Consider the following 10,304-nt stretch of genomic DNA (forward strand, 5'->3'; position numbering starts at 1 on the left):
AGGGACAGAGAGAGAGAGAGAGAGAAGAGCGGGACAGAGAGAGAGGAGAGAGAGGGACAGAGAGAGAGAGAGAGAGAAGAGCAGGACAGAGAGAGAGAGAGAGAGAAGAGAGGGACAGAGAGAGAGAGAGAGAGAAGAGAGGGACAGAGAGAGAGAGAGAAGAGCGGGACAGAGAGAGAGAAGAAGAGCGGGACAGAGAGAGAGAGAAGAGCGGGACAGAGAGAGAGAGAGCAGGACAGAGAGAGAGAAGAGCGGGACAGAGAGAGAGAGAAGAGCAGGACAGACAGAGAGAGAGAGAGGACAGAGAAGAGAGAGAGAGAAGAAGAGGACAGAGAGAGAGAGAAGAGCGGGACAGAGAGAGAGAGAGAAGAGCGGGACAGAGAGAAGAAGAGCGGGAGAGAGAGAGAGAGAGAAGAGCGGGACAGAGAGAGAGAGAAGAGCGGACAGAGAGAGAGAAGAGCGGGACAGAGAGAGAGAGAAGAGCAGACAGAGAGAGAGAAGAGCAGGACAGAGAGAGAGAGAAGAGGAAGAGAGGGACAGAGAGAGAGAGAGAGAGAAGAGTGGGACAGAGAGAGAGAGAGAGAAGAGCGGGACAGAGAGAGAGAGAGAAAAAAAGAGAGAAGAGCGGGACAGAGAGAGAGAGAAGAGCAGGACAGAGAGAGAGAGAGAAGAGGGACAGAGAGAGAGGAGAGAGAGAAGAGCGGGACAGAGAGAGAGAGAAGAGGGACAGAGAGAGAGAGAAGAGCAGGACAGAGAGAGAGAAGGGACAGAGAGAGAGAGAAGAGAGAGAAGAGCAGAGAGAGAGAGAGGGACAGAGAAGAGAGGAAAGAGAGAAGAGAGGACAGAGAGGACAGAGAGAGAGGGACAGAGAGAGAGGAAAGAGAGAAGAGCAGGACAGAGAGAGAGAAGAGCGGGACAGAGAGAGAGAGAGAGAGAGAGGACAGAGACAGAGAGAGAGAGAAGAGCGGGACAGAGAGAGAGAGAAGAGCAGGACAGAGAGAGAGAGAGAAGAGAGGGACAGAGAGAGAGAGAAAGAGAGAAGAGCAGAGAGAGAGAGAAGAGGACAGAGAGAGAGGAGAGAGAGGGACAGAGAGAGAGAGGAAAGAGAGAAGAGCGGGACAGAGAGGAGAGAGAGAAGAGGGACAGAGAGAGAGGACAGATAGGGACATAGATTATTAAGAGAAGAGGACAGATATATATATAGAAAAGAGAGGAAAGAGATATATAAGATAGGACAGAGACAGAGAGAGAGAGAAGATTTTGGACAGAGAGAGGAGAGAGAGGGACAGAGAGAGAGAGGAAAGAGAGAAGAGCAGGACAGAGAGGACAGAGAGAGAGGGACAGAGAGAGAGGAAAGAGAGAAGAGCAGGACAGAGAGAGAGAGAAGAGCGGGACAGAGAGAGAGAGAGAGAAGAGCGGGACAGAGAGAGAGAGAGAAGAGCAGGACAGAGAGAGAGAGAAGAGCAGGACAGAGAGAGAGAGAGAGAGGGACAGAGAGAGAGAGGAAAGAGAAGAGCGGGACAGAGAGAGAGAGAGAAGAGCAGGACAGAGAGAGAGAGAAGAGGGACAGAGAGAGAGAGAGAAGAGCGGGACAGAGAGAGAGAGAGAGAAGAAAGGGACAGAGAGAGAGAGAGAGAAGAGGGACAGAGAGAGAGAGGAAAGAGAGAAGAGCAGGACAGAGAGATAGAAGAGCAGGACAGAGATATAAGAGAGAGGGACAGAGAAAGAGGAAAGAGAGAAGAGCAGGACAGAGAGAGAGGAGAGAGCAGGACAGAGAGAGAGGAGAGAGAGGGACAGAGAGAGAGGAAAGAGAGAAGAGCAGGACAGAGAGAGGAGAGAGAGGGACAGAGAGAGAGAGGAAAAGAGAAGAGCAGGACAGAGAGAGAGGGAGAGAGGGACAGAGAGAGAGAGAGAAGAGCGGGACAGAGAGAGAGAGAGAAGAGGGACAGAGAGAGAGAGAGAGAGAGAGAGAGAAGAGCGGGACAGAGAGAGAGAGAGAGAGAGAAGAGCGGGACAGAGAGAGAGGAGAGAGAGGGACAGAGAGAGAGAGGAAAGAGAGAAGAGCAGGACAGAGAGAGAGGAGAGAGAGGGACAGAGAGAGAGAGAGAAGAGGGACAGAGAGAGAGGAAAGAGAGAAGAGCAGGACAGAGAGAGAGAGAGAGCGGGACAGAGAGAGAGAGAGAGAGAGAGGAGAGAGAGGGACAGAGAGAGAGAGGAGAGAGAGGGACAGAGAGAGAGGAAAGAGAGAAGAGCGGGACAGAGAGAGAGGAGAGAGAGGGACAGAGAGAGAGAGAGAAGAGCGGGAGAGAGGGACAGAGAGAGAGAGAGAGAGAGAGAAGAGCGGACAGAGAGAGAGAGAGAGAAGAGCGGGACAGAGAGAGAGAGAAGAGCGGGACAGAGAGAGAGGAGAGAGAGGGACAGAGAGAGAGAGGAAAGAGAGAAGACCAGGACAGAGAGAGAGGAAAGAGAGAAGACCAGGACAGAGAGAGAGAAGAGCAGGACAGAGAGAGAGAGAAGAGCGGGGACAGAGAGAGAGGAGAGAGAGGGACAGAGAGAGAGAGGAAAGAGAGAAGAGCAGGACAGAGAGAGAGGAGAGAGAGGGACAGAGAGAGGAGAGAGAGGGACAGAGAAGAGAAAGAGAGAAGAGCAGGACAGAGAGAGAGGAGAGAGCGGGACAGAGAGAGGAGAGAGAGGGACAGAGAGAGGAAAGAGAGAAGAGCAGGACAGAGAGAGAGGAGAGAGAGGGACAGAGAGAGAGAGGAGAGAGAGGGACAGAGAGAGAGAGGAAAGAGAGAAGAGCGGGACAGAGAGAGAGAAGAGAGAGAGAGGGACAGAGAGAGAGAGAGAAGAGCGGGACAGAGAGAGAGAGAGAGAGAAGAGGGACAGAGAGAGAGAGAGAGAGAGAAGAGCAGGACAGAGAGAGAGGAGAGAGAGGGACAGAGAGAGAGAGGAAAGAGAGAAGAGCAGGACAGAGAGAGAGAAGAGCAGGACAGAGAGAGAGAGAGAGAGAGGAGAGGGACAGAGAGAGGAGAGAGAGGGACAGAGAGAGAGGAAAGAGAGAAGAGCAGGACAGAGAGAGAGAGGAGGAGAGAGGACAGAGAGAGAGGAAAGAGAGAGCGGGACCTCTAGAGAGAGGAAAGAGAGAAGAGCAGGACAGAGAGAGAGCAGGACAGAGAGAGGAGAGAGAGGGACAGAGAGAGGAGAGAGAGACAGGAGAAGAGAGAAGAGCAGGACAGAGAGAGAGAGAGAGGGACAGAGAGAGAGAGGAAAGAGAGAAGAGCAGGACAGAGAGAGAGAGAGAGGACAGAGAGAGAGAGAGGGACAGAGAGAGAGAGAAAGAGAGAAGAGCAGGACAGAGAGAGAGGAGAGAGAGAGAGAGGAGAAGAGGGACAGAGAGAGAGAAAGAGAGAAGAGCAGGACAGAGAGAGAGGAGAGAGAGGGACAGAGAGAGAGAGGGAGAGAGGGACAGACAGAGAGAGAGAGAGAGAGCGGGACAGAGAGAGAGAGAGAAGAGAGGGACAGAGAGAGAGAGAAGAGCGGGACAGAGAGAGAGAGAGAGAGAAGAGCAGGGACAGAGAGAGAGAGAGAGAGAAGAGGGACAGAGAGAGAGGAGAGAGAGGGACAGAGAGAGAGAGGAAAGAGAGAAGACCAGGACAGAGAGAGAGAAGAGCAGGACAGAGAGAGAGGAGAGAGAAGAGAGGACAGAGAGGGACAGAGAGAGAGAAGAGCAGGACAGAGAGAGAGGAAAGAGAGAAGAGCAGGACAGAGAGAGAGAGAGAGGACAGAGAGGAGAGAGAGAGAGGGACAGAGAGAGGAGAGAGAGGGACAGAGAGAGAGGAAAGAGAGAAGAGCAGGACAGAGAGAGAGGAGAGAGCGGGACAGAGAGAGGAGAGAGAGGGACAGAGAGAGGAGAGAGAGGGACAGAGAGAGAGGAAAGAGAGAAGAGCAGGACAGAGAGAGAGGAGAGAGAGGGACAGAGAGAGAGAGGAAAGAGAGAAGAGCAGGACAGAGAGAGAGAGAAGAGCAGGACAGAGAGAGAGGAGAGAGAGGGACAGAGAGAGAGAGGAAAGAGAGAAGACCAGGACAGAGAGAGAGAAGAGCAGGACAGAGAGAGCGAGAAGAGCGGGACAGAGAGAGAGGAGAGAGAGGGACAGAGAGAGAGAGGAAAGAGAGAAGAGCAGGACAGAGAGAGAGGAGAGAGAGGGACAGAGAGAGGAGAGAGAGGGACAGAGAGAGAGGAAAGAGGAGAAGAGCAGGACAAGAGAGAGAGAGGAGAGAGCGGGACAGAGAGAGGAGAGAGAGGGACAGAGAGAGAGGAAAGAGAGAAGAGCAGGACAGAGAGATTAGGGAGAGGGAGGGACAGAGAGAGAGGAGAGAGAGGGACAGAGAGAGAGGAAAGAGAGAAGAGAGAGACAGAGAGAGACAGAGAGAGAGGGACAGAGAGAGAGAGAGAGATAGGGACAGAGAGAGAGAGAGAGAGAAGAGAGGGACAGAGAGAGAGAGAGAGAGAGAGAAGAGCGGGACAGAGAGAGAGGAGAGAGAGAGGGACAGAGAGAGAGAGGAAAGAGAGAAGACCAGGACAGAGAGAGAGAAGAGCAGGACAGAGAGAGAGAGAAGAGAGGGACAGAGAGAGAGGAGAGACAGAGGGACAGAGAGAGGAGAGAGAGGGACAGAGAGAGAGAGGAAAGAGAGAAGAGCAGGACAGAGAGAGAGGAGAGAGCGGGACAGAGAGAGGAGAGAGAGGGACAGAGAGAGAGAGAGAGAAGAGCGAGCAGAGAGAGAGAGAGAAAGAGAGAAGAGCGGGACAGAGAGAGAGGAGAGAGAGGGACAGAGAGAGAGAAAGAGAAGAGCGGGACAGAGAGAGAGAGAGAGAGAAGAGCGGGACAGAGAGAGAGAGAGAGAGAGAGGAGAGCGGGACAGAGATAACAAAGCCATCACCTACAGAGAGATGAACCTGGAGAAGAGTCCCCTAAGCAAGCTGGTCCTGGGGCTCTGTTCACAAACACAAACACACACTACAGAGCCCCAGGACAGCAGCACAATTAGACCCAACCAAATTATGAGAAAACAAAAAGATAACTACTTAACACATTGGAAAGAATTAACAAAAAAACAGAGCAAACTAGAATGCTATTTGGCCCTACACAGAGAGTACACAGCGGCAGAATACCTGACCACTGTGACTGACCCAAAATTAAGGAAAGCCTTGACTATGTACAGACTCAGTGAGCATAGCCTGCTATTGAGAAAGGCCGCCGTAGGCAGACATGGCCTCAAGAGAAGACAGGCTATGTGCTCACTGCCCACAAAATGAGGTGGAAACTGAGCTGCACTTCCTAACCTCCTGCCCAATGTATGACCATATTAGAGAGACATATTTCCCTCAGATTACACAGATCCACAAAGAATTTGAAAACAAATCCAATTTTGAAAAACTCCCATATCTACTGGGTGAAATTCCACAGTGTGCCATCACAGCAGCAAGATTTGTGACCAGTTGCCACGAGAAAAGGGCAACCAGTGAAGAACAAACACCATTGTAAATACAACCCATATTTATGCTTATTTATTTTATCTTGTGTCCTTTAGCCATTTGTACATTGTTAGAACACTGTATATATATATATAATATGACATTTGTAATGTCTTTACTGTTTTGAAACTTCTGTATGTGTAATGTTTACTGTTAATTTTTGTTGTTTTTCACTTTATATATTCACTTTGTATGTTGTCTACCTCACTTGCTTTGGCAATGTTAACACATGTTTCCCATGCCAATAAAGCCCTTGAATTGAATTGAATTGAGAGGAGAGAGAGGGACAGAGAGAGAGGAAAGAGAGAAGAGCAGGACAGAGAGAGAGGAGAGAGCGGGACAGAGAGAGAGAGGAGAGAGAGGGACAGAGAGAGAGGAAAGAGAGAAGAGCGGGACAGAGAGAGAGAGAGAGAGGGACAGAGAGAGAGAGAAGAGCGGGACAGAGAGAGAGAGAGAGAGAAGAGGGACAGAGAGAGAGAGAGAGAGAGACAGAGGGACAGAGAGAGAGGAGAAGAGAGACAGAGAGAGAGAGAAAGAGAGAAGACCAGGACAGAGAGAGAGAAGAGAGAGACAGAGAGAGAGGAGAGAGAGAGGAGAGAGAGGGACAGAGAGACAGAGAGAGAGGGACAGAGAGAGAGAGAAACAGAGAAGACAGGACAGAGAGAGAGGACAGAGAGAGAGAGAGAGAGAGAGAGAGGGACAGAGAGAGAGAGAGAGGGACAGAGAGAGAGAAAGAGAGAAGAGCAGGACAGAGAGAGAGAGAGAGCGGGACAGAGAGAGGAGAGAGAGGGACAGAGAGAGAGAGAGAGAGGGACAGAGAGAGGAAAGAGAGAAGAGCAGGACAGAGAGAGACAGAGAGAGAGGGACAGAGAGAGAGAGGAAAGAGAGAGAGAGGGAGAGAGAGAGAGAGAGCAGAGACAGAGAGAGAGAGAAGAGCGGGACAGAGAGAGAGAGAGAGAGAGACAGACAGAGAGAGAAAGAGAGAAGACAGGACAGAGAGACCAGACAGAGAAGAGAGAGAGAGAGAGAGGGACAGAGAGAGAGGAAAGAGAGAAGAGCAGGACAGAGAGAGAGAGAGAGAGCGGGACAGAGAGAGAGAGAGAGAGGGACAGAGAGAGAGAGAAGAGAGGGACAGAGAGAGAGAGAGAAGATGCAGAGACAGAGAGAGAGAGAGAGACAGACTGGGACAGAGAGAGAGAGAGAGAGAGAAGAGGGACAGAGAGAGAGAGAGAGAATTCATGGACAGAGAGAGAGGAGAGAGAGGACAGAGAGAGAGAGAAAGAGAGAAGACCAGGACAGAGAGACCAACAAGAGCAGGACAGAGAGAGAGGAGAGAGAGGGACAGAGAGAGAGAGAGAGAAGGACAGAGAGAGGAGAGAGAGGGACAGAGAGAGAGGAAAGAGAGAAGAGCAGGACAGAGAGAGAGAGAAGAGCTTCGATACAGAGAGAGAGGAAAGAGAGGGACAGAGAGAGAGAGAGAGGGACAGAGAGAGAGAGGAAGAGCAGGACAGAGAAGAGGAACAAGAGGAGAGAGAGCGGGAGAGAGAGAGAGAGAGAAAGAGAGAGAGAGGAGAGAGGGACAGGGGAGAGAGGAGAAGAGAGAAGAGCAGGACAGAGAGACAGAGAGAGAGGGACAGAGAGAGAGAGACAGAAGAGAGAAGAGCAGGACAGAGAGAGAGAGAAGAGACAGGGAGAGAGAAGGGACAGAGAGAATGTTATTTTACTTAACACATATAGAAAGAAGATATAAATAGAGCGGGACATAGATTATTATTATTATTTGCGGGACATAGATATATAAGAGCATTTTACAGATATATATATTAGAGAGTGACATACCCAGATTATTAATATCTTAATACGTATATATATATAGCAGGACAGAGAGAGAGAGAGAGAGCGGGACAGAGAGAGAGAGAGGAAAGAGGACAGAGAGAGAGAAGAGAAGACAGAAAGAGAGAAGACAAACAGAGAGAGAGATGAAGAGCAGGACAGCCCAATTAGATTATTAGAGAAGGGACATTTCCTCAGATTATTAGAGCGGACAGAGAGAGAGAGAGAAGCGGAAACAGATTAGATTTTGAGAAGAAGCATACAGGGAGAGAGATTATTGCCATCATCACAGAGATAGAGAGAGAGCAGACATGAGAGAGGAGAAAAGGGACAGAGAAGAACAACCACCAGCTATAGGACATAGAGAGGAGAGAGAGGGACAGAGAGAGAGAAAGAGAGAAGCATTTGGACAGAGAGAGAGAGAAGACGGGACAGAGAGATATAAAAGAGATAAGACGGGTTTTACAGAGATTTGAGATTAGAGCTGGACAGAAGAGCAGGACAGAAGACGGAGAGAGAGATTGAGAGAGCGGGACAGATAGAGAGAGAGAGAGCGGGACAGAGCTTTGGGACAGAAGATATTACAGAAGAAAGAGAAGAGCGGGACAGAGAGAGAGAGAGAGAAGAGGAGAGACAGAGAGAGAGAGAGAGAGAAGAGCGGGACAGAGAGAGAGAGAGAGAGAGAGAGGAAGAGACAGAGAGAGAGAGAGACAGAGAGAGAGAAGAGCGGGACAGAGAGAGAGAGAGAGAAGAGAGGGACAGAGAGAGAGAAAGAGACAGGACAGAGAGAGAGAGAGAGAGAGCGGGACAGAGAGAGAGAGAGAGAGAGAGAGACAGAGAGAGAGAGAGAGAGAAGCAGGACAGAGAGAGAGAGAAGAGGGACAGAGAGAGAGAGACAAGAGGACAGAGAGGTAGAGAAGAGAGAGAGAGAGAGAGAGAGAGAGAGACAGGAGAGAGAGAGAGAGAGAGAAGAGGACAGAGAGAGAGAGAGGAGAAGAGGGACAGAGAGAGAGAGAGAGAGCGGGACAGAGAGAGATAAAGAGAGAGAAGAGCGGGACAGAGAGAGAGAGAGAGAGATCCTTTTCCCAGAGAGAGAGAGAGAGAGAAGACTCTGAGTCCAGAGAGATTGAGAGAGAGAGAAGAGCGGGACAGAGAGAGAGAAAAGAGAGAAGAGCGGGACAGAGAGAGAGGAAAGAGTGGGACAGAGAGAGAGAGAGAGAGCGAGAAGAAAGAGAGAAGACGAGACAGAGAGAGAGAGAGAAGAGGGACAGAGAGAGAGAGAGAGAGAAGAGCGGGACAGAGAGAGAGAGAAGAGTGAGATAGATAGAGAGAGAAAACGGGACAAAGAAAGAAGAGAAGAACGGAGAGAGAGAGAGAGAGAAGAGCGGGACAGAGAGAGAGAGTGCCCACCTTGCCCGGATTATATATATATATATAAACGTATTTTACATCTACACAGGAGCAATATATAATAGGACACAGAGATAAACAGATATATATATACAATAAGGTTTTAGTTTTCACTATATTATCCACACACTCGCCCAAGCCAATGGCATGTACCAGATGCTCAGCAGGCTCTGCTCACACTTACTGGCCTGAGGCTAAACCACGACCAACAACATTGGACACTCTATGGAACAAAAGCCTTCACTATATTATCCTGGAATATCCAAGGCCTGAGGTCATCTGCCTTTGGCCTAAAGAGCAGAAACCCGGACTTCACCAAAGAAATCGGTAATACAGACATTGTCATCCTGCAAGAAACCTGGTATAGAGGAGATGGACCCACTGGTTGCCCTCTAGGTTACAGAGAGCTGGTAGTCCCATCCACCAAACTACCAGGTGTGAAACAGGGAAGGGACTCAGGGGGTATGCTAATTTGGTATAGAGCAGACCTAACTCACTCCATTAAATTAATCAAAACAGGAACATTCTACATTTGGCTAGAAATTCAAAAAGAAATTATCCTAACAGAGAAAAATGTCCTCCTGTGTGCTACCTATATCCCCACTAGAATCCCCATATTTTAATGAAGACAGCTTCTCCATCCTGGAGGGGGAAATCAATAATTTCCAGGCCCAGGGACATGTACTAGTCTGTGGTGACCTAAATGCCAGAACCGGACAAGAACCTGACACCCTCAGCACACAGGGGGACAAACACCTGCCTGGAGGTGACAGCATTCCCTCCCCCATATGCCCCCCTAGGCACAACTATGACAACATAACCAACAAAAACGGGTCACAACTCCTGCAGCTCTGTCGCACGCTGGGTATGTACATAGTCAACGGTAGGCTTCGAGGGGACTCCTATGGTAGGTACACCTATAGCTCATCTCTTGGCAGTAGTACTGTAGACTACTTTATCACTGACCTCAACCCAGAGTCTCTCAGAGCGTTCACAGTCAGCCCACTGACACCCCTATCAGACCACAGCAAAATCACAGTCTACTTAAACAGAGCAATACTCAATCATGAGGCATCAAAGCCAAAGGAACTGAGTAACATTAAGAAATGCTATAGATGGAAGGAATGCAGTTTGGAAACCTACCAAAAAACAATTAGGCAACAACAAATTCAATCCCTCTTAGACAATTTCCTGGGTAAAACGTTCCACTGTAATAGTGAAGGTGTAAACTTGGCAGTAGAAAATCTTAACAGTATATTTGACCTCTCAGCTTCCCTATCAAATCTAAAAATCTCAAATAGAAAACCGAAGAAAATTAACAATAATGACAAATGGTTTGATGAAGAATGCAAAAATCTAAGAAAGAAATTGAGAAACCTGTCCAACCAAAAACATAGAGACCCGGAAAACCTGAGTCTACGCCTTCACTATGGTGAATCACTAAAACAATACAGAAATACACTACGGAAAAGAAGGAACAGCATGTCAGAAATCAGCTCAATGCAATTGAAGAATCCATAGACTCTAA

General features: G+C 49.2%; 1 protein-coding gene across 6 annotated transcripts in view; it reads right to left on the reverse strand.

Moving 5' to 3' along the window:
• Positions 1–10,304, reverse strand: part of LOC112262993 (RIMS-binding protein 2) — a 162,673-nt gene that overhangs the window by 86,699 nt on the left and 65,670 nt on the right. The window lies entirely within an intron of this gene.

This window comes from Oncorhynchus tshawytscha, linkage group LG12 (genome assembly GCF_018296145.1).
Source record: "Oncorhynchus tshawytscha isolate Ot180627B linkage group LG12, Otsh_v2.0, whole genome shotgun sequence".
NCBI classification, from domain to species: domain Eukaryota; kingdom Metazoa; phylum Chordata; class Actinopteri; order Salmoniformes; family Salmonidae; genus Oncorhynchus; species Oncorhynchus tshawytscha.